Source organism: Leptopilina heterotoma, unplaced genomic scaffold (assembly GCF_015476425.1).
Source record: "Leptopilina heterotoma isolate Lh14 unplaced genomic scaffold, ASM1547642v1 Lhet_88, whole genome shotgun sequence".
Classification (NCBI taxonomy): domain Eukaryota; kingdom Metazoa; phylum Arthropoda; class Insecta; order Hymenoptera; family Figitidae; genus Leptopilina; species Leptopilina heterotoma.
Window position 1 is genome coordinate 2,367,867 of NW_025111191.1, and position 14,336 is coordinate 2,382,202.

Sequence of the window (14,336 nt, forward strand, 5' to 3'; positions counted from 1 at the left end):
CAGTAAGTGTTCAGGAGAAAAATGAAAATAACTTAACTCTAGATTCGGACCCTATATTGGGCCTCGAGTCTTTTATTAACCTTGATAAATTGTGTGGAATCGGATCTCAATCGAGACCATACATTAAATTGTTAATTGGTGGTACTGAAGTACAAGCACTAGTTGACACTGGCTCGACTAGAACTTACTTGAATTCTATTGGTAGATCAATTGTTGAATCTAAAGGTAATAAAATAAATGAACTTGAATCGGGTCACGTAATGTTGGCCAATGGTACGATTGAAACAATCATTGGTGAGGCAATATTGCCTGTCACTATCGCGGGAGTGACTCGCGATTTAACAATTAAAGTTATTCCAGAGTTAACTGATCAATGCGTGTTAGGGATAGATTTCTTAACAAAATTTGGCGTAGTAATTGACACAAGTGTTCAACGACTTTGGTTAGCGGAAGAACCGATTATTAGAATCGCGTTTTGTAAATCTAGCAGACCAATTAACCTTGAAGAATGTTCAGGCCTTATGACACTTTCTCCTAGTGAACAAGAGGAATTGGACTCGTTAATTAAAAGATTAGTACATCCTTTGCCAGATAAACTACCAGCCGTTAAATTAGTTGAACACGTCATTAACACTGAGGATCATTTGCCGATCCGTCAGAAAAACCATCGAATGTCACCCAAAGTTTGCGAATTCTTAATCAAGAACTCCGGAAATCTTGAACGGCAGGGATTAATTGAACCCTCTCATGGGGACTGGTGTAATCCAGTCTGCATGGTAAAACAGCCGGACGGCACTTATCGTCAGTGTCTGGATGTTCGTAAATTGAATGACGTCACAGTAAAAGACGCGTATCCTATACCGTTCATGGCCGAAATTCTTGATAAGTTAAATTCTGCACATTATATCTCGACTATAGATCTCAAACTAGCTTATCACCAGATCCCCCTTAGTTCGGAAAGTAAAGCAAAAACGGCCTTTGTTGTACCGGGGAAGGGGCTGATGCAATACACTAGAATGCCATTCGGGCTTTGTGGAGCACCAGCCACCTTCCAACGGTTAATGGATAAAGTGATAACTGATGATTTGAAGCCCAATGTATTCGCCTACTTGGATGACATAATAATAGTCAATAAAAATTTTAAAGAACATTTAAAATGGCTTGAACTCGTAATCGATAAACTTTTAAAGGCCGGTTTCACAATTAGCCCCGAGAAAAGCAAATTTTGTGTTCCCGAAGTCAGATATCTTGGTTTCAAAGTAAATAAAAATGGGTTATCCATTGATGATGACAAACTGCGCCCAGTTCTAGAATATCCTCAACCTAAGAATGTTCGACAATTACGTCGTTTTATAGGAGCAACTTCGTGGTACCGTCGTTTCATCCACGATTTCGCGAAAATCTGCGAACCCTTAACTCGTCTTTTAAAGAAAGACCAGCCGTTTAGTTGGACTAACGAGCAAGAAAATGCATTTTCTATTCTAAAGAAAGCCTTAACTTCTGCGCCGGTTTTAAGTTATCCCGATTTTAACCTTACATTTAATGTTCAAACTGACGCGAGTAATTGCGGGTTAGGTGTTGTATTAACTCAAATTCAAGATAATAAAGAGCGAGTAATCGCTTATGCCAGTCGAGTACTCTCAAGTGCCGAACGGAATTATTCCGTGACTGAGAGAGAGTGCTTGGCTGTCATTTGGGCAATAAGGAAGTTTCGATGCTACTTGGAAGGTTATCACTTTAAAGTGATAACTGACCACAGTTGCCTTAAATGGTTAAACAACCTTCGTAACCCAACTGGCCGCTTGGCCCGTTGGTCTCTTGAGTTATTAGAATACGACTATGAAATTTTACATAGAAAAGGGTCAATGCACCTTGTCCCGGATGCATTGTCCCGCATGTTCGAAGACGAGACTGAGGACAAAATCGCATTACTTCAATTAACCACCGATGACTGGTACGATAGACGTAAACAAGACGTAATTGACAATCCGCGCAAGTACCACAATTGGAAAGTGACTGACGACCGACTTTATTACTATCGTAGTAACCCTCTTTTGGAAGATCTCGTAGAAGATCTTTCAGCCTGGAAATTAGTAGTCCCCGAAGGAGACCGCTTAACCATCATGCGAGAAGCCCATGAGAATACTCAGGCTGGTCACTTAGGTGGCCAAAAGACCTACGATCGCGCATCAATCCGTTACTATTGGCCTGGCATGCTAAAAGATATAGAAAACTTTGTACGTAAATGCATTGTCTGCCAATTAAATAAAACCGAACAAGCTAAACCGCGTGGCTTAATGACACAACGAGTTGTTCACGAACCATGGAGTGTGGTGGCCACTGATGTCATGGGTCCTTTCCCCAGGAGTGCAAGAGGCTTCGAATACCTAATAGTATTCCAGGATCTCTTTACCAAATGGGTTGAGGTGGCCCCATTGAGAACAGCCAACGCCAATACAGTAATTAACACATTCCGTGAACTCGTGATAAACCGTTGGGGCACTCCTCAAGTGCTTCATAGTGACAGTGGTACGGAATATAACAATAACGCGATAAAAGAATTAACAAAGACGTATCACATTCACCACTCTTTTAACCCTTTATACCATCCACAAGCGAACCCTGTCGAGAGGACCAATAGGGTCCTCAAGACTATGATTCGATCGTTCATTAACGATAACCATCGAAACTGGGACATTTACATCGGCGATTTTCGTTTCGCGTATAACACGGCGCTTCATAGCACCAATCGAGTCACCCCTGCCTTCTTAAATTTTGGAAGGGAACCAGTTCCTTTACGATCGTTCCGTCGCCTTGTGGAGGGGGAGGTCGAGTTGCCTCCTCCTGATGTCAATGAATGGACAACTCGAATGACCAGATTGAATGACCTAAGAGAGAAAATAACGTTAAATCAAGATAAGGCTTTTCTTCGCCAAGCCAAATATTATAATCGTCATTATAGGGACCAGCGTTTTGAAATCGGAGATTTGGTCAAGAAACCACTTCATGTCCTTTCCAGTAAACGCGATAACATAGCAAGTAAATTGGCCCCAGCCTTTCATGGCCCCTTTATGATAACCAAAATTATTTCTCGTAACATCTATGAATTGGCGTCAGTAGAAGGTCGTCTCGCGGGTAGATATCACGCTTCACACTTGCATCCCTATCATGCCGAGGACTTGAGCAGCGAATCTGAGGATTCGGAAGAAGAACGCATTTCGAATCGTGAATTGTTAGATATTAATTGGTCCGATACTGAATCTGAGTCCGCCCAGCCGGACCCAGTGGTTGATCCGATCATAGACGCGAACCCTGCATTCGAAGAGGAACGCGTTCACCGTCGTAAATTACGTAATCGGTCTTATTCTTACTAATTCACCTCTTCTCGGAATAATCTCGTTCTGCCAAAATTTCTGACCCTAATATTATTATCAGTTAACTAAATTTATTAAATCATTTGACAGAGGAGATATTGCTTGGTCCACGTCGACTGGACTATGAGGAGGAGGTTGATTGTTGGGTGACAGCTCGCCATTTGCTCACACGAGGACGTTTCCCCTATCAGGATTCCTTGTTTTCCGAGAGCGATTTGGAGGAAATTCGCCGCTCCATCGGCCAGGCTGTACCTATCCGCCTGTCACCGGAGGAGGAAATCTTCTTACCCAGGGTTGAGAGTCCAGAACCAGCCCCTCATGAAGATTGGGCCTTAAGGCCTCAATCAACCCCAAATAATTTGCCAGAAGCTGGCCCTTCACTTCACGAACCCCAGCCGGCGTTGAAGAAATCCCTGGCCCAAAATCCAACTTACCCCAGGATTAATAAACCCAAATACTGGGGAGTGGATAAGGCTCGTCGGGGCATTTGTGGTAAATGCCACCAGCCAGGTCATGGTTACCTTTCATGTCCACGTCTCTCTGAACAGAGACCAACGACAAATTACCCGAACCATTCGGCAAATTAAAATTAAAATTTTCTTGTACTAGCCCTTGTAGGGAGGGGAAATACCCTACTTTAGAATTAAATTTATTAATAATCTTATTTAACATGTTATTATTCTTGCTTTCGAAACCTAAATCCTTCCATAAAAATAATTAACTCCTTTTGATATGAAATCGACAAACTATATTCCATCATTTTGAATGTCACTTTAATTATTAACTTGAAACGTTCTCAATTGATTTTTTTTTTGGTGAATTGATATTTGGTTTTTAATCGAATTAAATTAAAATTCTAATCACGGAAATGAAAAACTATAATTATAATATTAAATCTGATGACTATTGTGATCGATCGGTAATCTGACGGAGATGACTCGTTGAAGAGAGCTCATCGGTTCGCCTTCAAGCCCCCCCCCAGGTTCACCCTTGGCAGGAGGGAGTTGTAACGCGGCATTTTATTCGCCGCGTACAAATTAATAAATTTTGTCAATAATTGAATTCTAATCTTTTCTTATTCACGTCAAATCGAGAATCAACATTTATTTTCTCCTTCCGAGAATTATTCTCTTATTTATCCACTTTCGCAAAATGCATAGTTTCAAACCTGTAAAATAGCGAACCGTCAGATCGCTGGTCAACACAATTATTGTAAACATAAGAAAACTGATACTTCGATATTCTTTCATGTAAAACTTAACACCGCGAGTTCTTGACTTCTCATCGCCCGGATTACTGCCGAGATATTGCTCCGTATTCGTCCAACATGGGAAATGTTTCCTTACTTATTACTGGAAATAAATGCTGGTCATATTAATTGGCAGTAAAACTAATATCCATCGGCGAGGACATCAGCTGTCATAACACTGGCCGCAGCCATCTTGCGAACCAGTCGTCGTCGTGCAGTGCCCCTCGCGGAGACTAAGCGAACTTTTATGAACTCTTCTCGACAGTCGGTAATTTACCTAATTACTGACTGTTGCGCATCGATTACCATCGGAAAATCTATGTAACAAGTGCGCGTGGGACTCACCACGAAGTGGAGATGCGCGTCGACTTAGGCGTCCCCGTCGGCCATTTAATTGATTCTCGTTTTTGTCGTTGTATTGACAGGTCGCAGTAGACCACGTTCTTATAATAATTAAAATTTTATCTAATTGTGCACTCTTTCCTGGTGATAATGAGCCGTGGGACAATGAGGGGACGTCGGCGTATCTCCGGTGAGTCTCGAAAGTGTTGATGTGTTGTCTCCTGACGATTAATCGCTCAGAATTAATTTGTATCAATTTCCTTTGTTTCACGACATGTCATTTTTGTAACTTTTGAACAGGTCCCGTCTGGACCTGTAATTTCTTGTGATTAAATCAAAAACTAAAACAAACTAACTGGTGATTTCTCTTACCCCGCGCTCTCCTTGAAAAGATTGAGCTAGCGTAAAATTAAATAAATTTTAGGTTTGAATATTTTTCCATAAAATATCTCTGGCGTTCGGGCATTAATTCAAACAACAAAGTAACGTGTGTTTTATTTAATTAGTTGATCCTGAAGTAAACAAAAATAAATTCTTGAAATAAAATAACCTCATTTAGAGTAATAAAATTCATAGTAATTTCTCAAATAATTATAAAAATAGTAAGACACCCGTTATAATACATATTTATGTATATATCTATATATAAAAGACTTTTTGACGCCAGACAATGTATTTATCCATGTGCATTAAGCATTTTCTTCTTCGTTCGAAACAATGTGCATTTTCCTGCTCGGCTCCATTCTGAATTTCAACAATTCTGCGGTGAATGCCTCACAGTCTCATTTTCTACCATGAAAAAAAAATTGAAAGAAAGAGAGAAAGAAGGAGAAAAAAAAACACTAACAATGCTAAATGAAAACATCTGCTTTATGCTTTTCTTTTCAGCTTCGTTTCCCGAGCACTTTGTTTTACAATAATCTTCCAAAACAACATTTAGCATAAATTCATCACGTAAAATAATGATTCACTATTAATTTTGAACACATTCGTAGATTGAAAAAACTATCCTGGAATAAAGAAACAAATTTTTTTAACAAAAAATTTTTCTAAAAAGGAATATTTTATTTTTTGATGGAAAAAATATTTATTTTCCATTGCTTTTTTATTTTTACTTCGTCAGTTTCTGTTTATCCTTTTATTTTTTTCCCCAAACAATATGCATGTTTGGTTGCTTTTTTCTACTTTTTTATTTTTATCAATTGTTTTTTATTTTGTCAAAAACTCAAAAATTATTAATTTCCTTCACTCTATTTACTATATATTTCCTTATAAATTGGCAAAAAAATATTTTGCCTTTAAAAATGTTTTTTTCGAACATTTTTCGATTTTTAAAAATTTTTTTATTTTCAAGCTTCGTACTCGATAATTATAATTAATTTTAAAAAAGTAGATAAGACTGAAAAAGGTAGTAAAAAAAGTAGTTATAGAAAAGAAATGCAGAATAAATAAAAATTTAAATATTGTTAAAGTTCTACAACAATTAAAATTTTTCAAAGATTTCGATTCAAAAAATTGATTGAAAATTAAATAATTTATCGTACGTTTTAATTTAATAAAAATTATACTAAAAATGACTGAATTCTTCTAAAGAGTTTAAAATAATTTTTAAAAATAAGTGGATTCTATCGACAAGTTTTGTTGAATTTTTTAAAAATAAATAAATAATTAAATTTCATTGTGACATTTTAGTTAAATTGTATTGAAAGTAATTGGGATTTGCCGAAGAATTTTATTTTATTAAATTCTTGAAATGTATTTCATTGAAATTTTTTTTTTAATAATTGTATTCCCTTGAAAAATTTTATTTAAATATAGTAGATATTAAAAAAAAAATTTTTATTAAAATTTTTGAAAAATAATTGAATTATTACAAAGAACGTCAAAAAATTTTTCAAAAATAATTAAATTCTTTCAAGAAATTGAATTAAAAACGTATTGGAAATATTTATTTAATTTTCATAAACAAATGATATCAAAACTTTTTAAAATAATTGAATTGCTGTAAAGAATTTTAATAAAATTTTAAAAATAATTGCATTATTTGATGAATTGATTTGAATAGAAGAATTTTATAAAAATGTTTTTAAATAATGGTTTTTTTTCGAAAAAAAAATTTATGAAAATTTTGTTTTAAATGATTGAATTCCAGTGTGAATTTTATTATTTATAAAAATAATTAAATGCTTACAAAGACTTTCATAACATTTTAAAAATTTTTAAATTCAATTAAAAATGTATCGAAAATAATGATTCAATTCTGATAAACAAATTATGTCAAATCTTTTAAAAATAATTTAAATTCAGCAATGAGTTTTTATTATTTTTATGAAAATAATTGAATTTTTGCTAAGAATTTCATAAAATTTCAAGAAATTTAATTAAAAATGTATTAAATATAATTATTAAATTCTCACAAAGAAATTGATATCAAAATTTTTTTTAAATAATTGAATTCCTGTAAAGAATTTTAATAAAATTTTTATACATAATTTGCATTATTTGATGAATTGATTTGAATAGAAGAATTTTATAAAAATCTTTTTAAATAATTGATTTTTTTCGAAAAAAATTTATGAAATTTTTGTTTCAAATAATTGAATTCCAGTGTAAATTTTAATATTTATAAAACTAATTAAATGTTTACAATAAAGAATTTCATAAAATTTCAAGAAATTTAATTTAAAATTTTTTGAAAATAATTATTCAATTTTGATAAAGAAATTATATCAAAACTTTAAAAAATAATTTAAATCCTGCAATGAATTGAATTTTTTGCTAAGAATTTTATAATTTAATCTTTTTAAATAATTGTTTTTATTTGGAAGAAATTTTATGAAAATTTTGTTTTAAATAATTGATTCTTGTAAAAATTTTTGATTACAAAAAGAAAAATTTTGTCAGTAGTCTTATTATCAGTAATTCATTAATTCATTCATTAATTAATTCATTAATCAGTAATTAATTAATTTATTTAGTATATAATAATAATTAATTTATTTTATGCTCAAATTTATAAAATATTTGAAATTAAATTAACTTTAAAATAAAATAATAATAGCACAAGCCTGCAAATAATATATCGATAGGCATGTAAAATATATAAAAAATAAAAACTAAATTTCTTTCATCATAATTTCCACATATAACCTTTTATCAATTTAAAAAATTTTTAAAATTTATAAATTAGATTCTACATTTTTTAATTAATTAAATTCTGGTTTTTGAATATGTAAATTTAATTATTATAATTATCCAAAATTGGTAATATTTTATTGAAATTTTGTATATTGTATATTTTATTAAAATAATAATTTTGTTATTATTATTAATCATTAAATTTATCAAATATTATTTTATAAATAATTATAGTAAAAATTATGTAGATTACCTTATTGCATTATGTAAAGAGTAATTAAAATTTTTTTATTTTATTATTTTGAAATGTTCACAAACGTTAAATAATGTGAAATTATCATTTTGACATAAAAAAATTTAATTTAAAAATTAAAAGAAATCAGTTAATATTCAAACGTTTTTCTTTTTTCCAATAAACTTTTAACCTTTTTTATATTTAAAAGATTCCTTTTACAATAAATTTATTTCTGCTAACGATTGAAGGACATAATTTAAAAAGAAATTAGTTTTATGTTTAATAGATCATTTTTGTTAGTGTAGTAGTAAATTTTACTAGAAGTAGTATTTTTAGAAGTAGTAGTTTTACTACTAGAAGAGTACGAAGCCTGAATTTTCTTTCACGTGATGCAAAAAAAAAAAAAAAATGATCCCTGTGACGAAGAAAAAATTTTTTATTTCCACAGAAGCTTGCTAAAGACAGGTTGGGGGCGTTGAAGCCGCAAGTAGATAAGAACAGATAAGATCTGCGGTTATAGTGGCAGTTAATAACTTGGCTGTTTATGCAAGAAAAGCAGTGTGGTTAAAAAAAGGGGAATGGTTTAAAGGAATAGAGAAGTGGGGAGAGGGGGGGGAGGCAAAGGGTCGTTTCGACGTCCAACACCTCTTCTCTTGTGCCCGGTTTGCTCTATTAAAACTTTTGAGATAGCCCGACGTTGTTTCTTTAACACGAAAAGCCCCCTCCCTCCCTCCCCCCCTTCTCTCTTTTGCTCTATTTACTACTTCATAAAATCTTTGAAATTCTACTTTGGCTTACTATACACAAGAATCTAGAAACTCTACTAAGATGAACGTGATTGAAGATGGGTTCGTGTTTACGCGTCTTAAGTTATCGATAATTACTGCGCTACAAAAGATACTGCGCCAACTTGTTATTGCCGATAACTTTTTTATTTTATTTTATTTTTTTTTTTGCTGGAGAAAGAGACTTTTTACTGGCATCAAGTTAAATGATCGTCAAATAAATGAGAGATATACTTTTTAAATGAGGATCGTTAAAGGAATATAAAATTGTTTCGATAGATTATTATAAATATATATTTCTTTTGACAAGCGTATTATTAATTTAAATATTATTAATTAATTAATAATAATAATTATTATTATTAAGCATTTTTTTTTCCTATAAACAATAGATAATATATTATACCTACATCTTTATTTTTTCCCCTATTTTTTAATTTAATAATATCTTTATTTTTCAAATAATTTAAAAATATTTTTATTAATCTAAAAAAAATATTACTGTTATTATTCATTATTTCTTTGCTTCTAAAAAAATTAGCATTTTGTAGACAAACGTTTTAAGTAATTAACAAATATAAATCCTGCAAAATATCGTTTTTTTTAATATGAAAAACTTAATTTTTTGACAAATCGAAAATATGCAGCTATTTTTTCCTTTTTTCTAAAAAAAAAAAAATAAAAAAATTGTTGGAAAATTAGAAGGTAGAAAATATTTTGCAAATTTTCTTCTCTTCAATTACAATTCATAAACAAAGTACAAGTTTTAAGTAAAAAAAAAAATTTTATACATCAAATTTTGTTTAAGAAATTGTAAATTTACTTTGGAAAAAATATTTACAAAATTTCTATTTGTTAAAAACGATTGTAAAATTATTTGAAAACATCGAAAACTTTTTTTCTATATAAATATTTAATCCTTATTATTTTTCCACAGGAATCAAGATTTTTAAAAATTTCAAATTCAAACCTTTTTGAAATTTAACAATTTAACTTAAAATAAATTAAAGATAACCGAGTGATAGAATCATTATTTTAAATAATAGGAATATTTTTACTGGAATTTTTTCAAAATTATTTTCATCATTTTAATTCAATTATTATTTTCTAGAATTGTTAAATAAAATTTTTGTTTTAATCAATTATCTTTAATAATTTTTGAAAAAGTTTTTTGAGAATTTTCAAATCCATTTATTTATTATTCAATTCTACGAAATTTCAATTATTCAGAAATTCTCCAATTGAATACGTATTAAAAAATAAACACTTCAAATAATTTTAGAAAAAAATTCAATTAAACTTTTTCAAAATAATTAATTCTACAGAATTGTTGGTTATAAGTGTGAAAAATTAAGATTTTCAAAGAATTTATTTTAAAACCTTTTTAAAATTTAATTATTTCTAAAAATTTATGCTATAATACTTGTAATATTCAAATATTATTTGAATATTTAAATAATTTGAATAATAAATATTGAAATTTAAAATTTTAACTGAAATTCATTTTTAAATCAATTTTTATTAAAAAGTTCTACTAGAATTCAATTATTTAAATGCAAAAATAAATAATTTATTGAATAATTAAATATTTCTTAAAATTGAATTCTGATAAAGAATTTTATCAAAACATTTTTAAATAATTGATTTCTTTTGACGATTTTTAATAAAATTGTTCAGAACAGTTAGATTTCTCGAGGAATTCGATTAAAATTGTATTAAAAATAATTGAAATTCTGCGATGAGTTTTATTAATGAAAATAATTAAATTCCTAAAAAGAATGTTATTATTTATGAAAATAATTTAATCTCTGTAAAAAATTTTATTATTTATTGAAAATAATTAAATTGTTGCAAAGAAATTTTTTAAAAAATTGCAAATATTAGAATTCATATGAAATTGTGAAAAATTTAAAAAAAATTGAAATTTTGACAAAAATTTTATTAAAATTTTTAAAAATAATTGAATTTTGGAAAAGAATTTGATTAGTTTTGAAAATAATTGAATTTATGTAATCATTTTTTACAAAAATGATTACATAATCATTCATTTTTTACAAAAATTTTTACAAAATTCAATTTTTTTAGCGTATTTTAGTAAAATTCGTCTATAAATAGGGTAGGGTGGGGCATTACTATTCGCGGGGCGTAACTATTCTTTGTCCTGGAGAGAAAACTATTCATCCGATTAAAGTTTTTTTTACACTGTATACTTGTCATGTGAAATGAACATTGTACGCCACATTTGAGCTTCTGGCGCCATCTATCATTGGAGTTAGGTACCCAAATGTGATTTTGATATACTCGCTTACTTGTTTTCACTCATTTAGTCTGCCATTGTAAATAGTGATAAACGGTCGGAAAAATTATCGGAAAAATTATTTCTAAAGTCAAATTTAGTGCTGAACACGAATATCATAATGGATTTTTGATATTCTATTGTTCAAAAATTTTACAAGTGTTTTTTCAAAAAATGGGCGGATGGGGCGTAACTATTCTTCCACTGATGACAGCAAAAACTACAAAACAGTGTATTTTTTTGTGTGTGCTTGTTTCTAGGTTAGAATTGTAAGAAATTGGAAGAAAAAAACCAGAAAAAATCCTCCAATTAACAAATTAATTTATATATTTTTTTAGTATTATATCATTAATAGCTGCAAGAATAGTTACGCCCCTCGTTTTTTTCGACATCAAAAAAATTTTTTTTTCGTAAAATCGCTGTAGTTCGGAACAGAATCGAGTTACAGCAAAATGATACATGGCAAAATTGTAGCTAAGAAGTCAAGCTTTCAAACGGTTCTACTCATTTTTTTATTTTTTTTTATATACATTTTATAGACTCAAAAATCCAAACAAGAATAGTAATGCCCCACCCTACCCTACATTATTTAGTTTACTTTTGCTACTCAAACAGTATTAAAATAATAAAAATTACAATAATTTTAATAAGAATTATAATAAAATTCGTCTGACTAATAATTTACTTCTACCACTGAGACAGTAATAAAATAATAATAATAATAATAATAAAATAATAAATAAAATATGTCTGATTAATAATTTACTTCTACTACTGAGAAAGCAATAAAATTAAAATAATAATTAGTATGTAATATTATAATAATAATCATAATAAAGATTATATAATAGTAATAATAATAATTAATAATAATTAATAAAAAATAACGAGAAAAATAATAAATAAAATATGTCTGACTAATAATTTACTTACACTACTGATTCGATAATAACAATTAATAATAATGATAATAATGTAATTCAAATATAACAGTTTATTATAACTATTTTTATTTTTTAAAATTACTATTAAGAAATAAAAATAGTTATGACAAAAAAAGCATTTTAAAAAATCAAGAACACTTTATATAATTTCACTTACGAAATAAAACACACGAACATGTTTGATATTGAAATCTGTAGGGAGCAAACTTACGATGGACACTGTTTACTGTCGATGCTGTTGACAGTAAATTTTAATTGAGAGAGAGAGAGAGAGAGAGAGAATTCAAAGCCATTCCTTCATCGCAGGTAATAACTTTAGTAATAAAACCTCTCATCAATGTCAATAATGTAAAGGTTGTTTAATAATAAGCAAAGGGAATGTAAAATAAAAGAGACAACGTATATTACTTTTAAAAGATAAAAAATGAAATAAAAAGATTTAAATTTTTTAAATTAAGAATTAAAATAATTAGTACAAGTAAATAACTGAAATTATTAGTTTAAATATAAAGTTAAAATAAATATCTGAAAAAAATAATTAAATCTAATAATTGAGATAAATAATTAAAAAAAAGAATTGCAATAAATAATTGAAATGGATAATTGAAATTAATAATTAAAATATTTAAAATAAACAATTGCAAAAAAATAATTGAAATAAAAAAAAAAAATAAAAAAAATAATTGAAATTTATTTTAAGTAAATAAATTAAATGAATAATTGAAATATATAATTGAAATAAATATCAATAATAAATAATTTAAATGAATAATTGAAATAAATAATTTAAATGAAACAATTGCAATAAATAATTAAAAGCAACTTACTTTAAATTTTTCGTATAATTTTACATGAACTTAAAAGAGAATTGAGAATTTTTTTTATATATATATATTTATAATTAATTTGTGATTTGCGGGCTTTTTAGTATGAAAGAGAAAGAGAGGTGGACACTTTTGCCTCAGCAGTGTTCCCATTATTATTCATTAGGATTTTTTTTTTGCCCAGGCAATATGTCTTGCTTAAGTTTTCTCTTTTTCCCCGTCATTTTACAGAATAAGGGAGGCGCCCCAGTTGGGCCGCGTTTTAAAAAGCGAACGTGAATTTATCATATGGTACGTACTTAATTAAATACGTGCAAAAAAAAAAAAGAAAAGTATTCACCTGAGTTTTCACTTCATATGCATTTCAATTCAACCAAGATCTACATTTTTCGAACACTAAAGTCACTATTTTTTACTCGTTCCTAAAAGAAAAAAAACCACAATTTTTTTGCTACTGCTTTAAAATTTCATTTCTCTCTCTCTCTTTCTCTCTTTCTCCTTCTCTCTTACATTCAACATAATCAAATAATGAATTTTTTGAAAATAATTGTTATATATAATTTTTTCAGTCCCTAAAAAATCTTTATTCGAGAAACAATTTTTTTTAGAAAAATATTTATTCGAGAAACAATTTTTTTTAGAAAAATGTTTATTCGAAAAAATATTTTTATGTTAAAAATATTTTTTCGAATAAATATACTTTTCAAATAAATATTTTGCCTAATAAATATTTTTTGTTTTGACAAAATATTTATTCTAAAAAGTACTTTTTTAGGAAAACATTTATTTGAAAGAATATTTATTAGACAAAATATTTAATTGCAAAATAATTATTCGAAAAAGTATTTGTTTGAAAAAATAATTATTCGAAAAAATATTTATTAGCCAAAATATTAATTTGAAAAATAATTATTAGACAATATATTTGTTTGACAAAAGTTTTATTAGAAAAATTATTTTCTGTGACATAATATTTATTCGGAAAAATATTTTCATTTCAAAATATTTATTCGAAAAAAATATTTACGAGACAAAATATTCGTTTGACAAAATATTTATTTAAAAAAATATTTATTAGACAAAATATTTATTTGACAAATTATTTAATAGAAAAAATGGGGGAAAATAGTCAGGGTTGGACCTTGACAA

At 28.6% G+C, this 14,336-nt stretch overlaps 1 long non-coding RNA gene across 1 annotated transcript in view; it reads left to right on the top strand.

Moving 5' to 3' along the window:
- The first annotated feature begins 4,214 nt into the window (after window positions 1-4,214).
- LOC122511634 overlaps window positions 4,215-14,336 on the top strand; it is a 139,931-nt gene continuing 129,809 nt past the window's right edge. The window contains exon 1 of the long non-coding RNA XR_006302540.1: window positions 4,215-5,155. This is a non-coding gene — a long non-coding RNA (uncharacterized LOC122511634). The remainder of the gene's footprint in view (window positions 5,156-14,336) is intronic.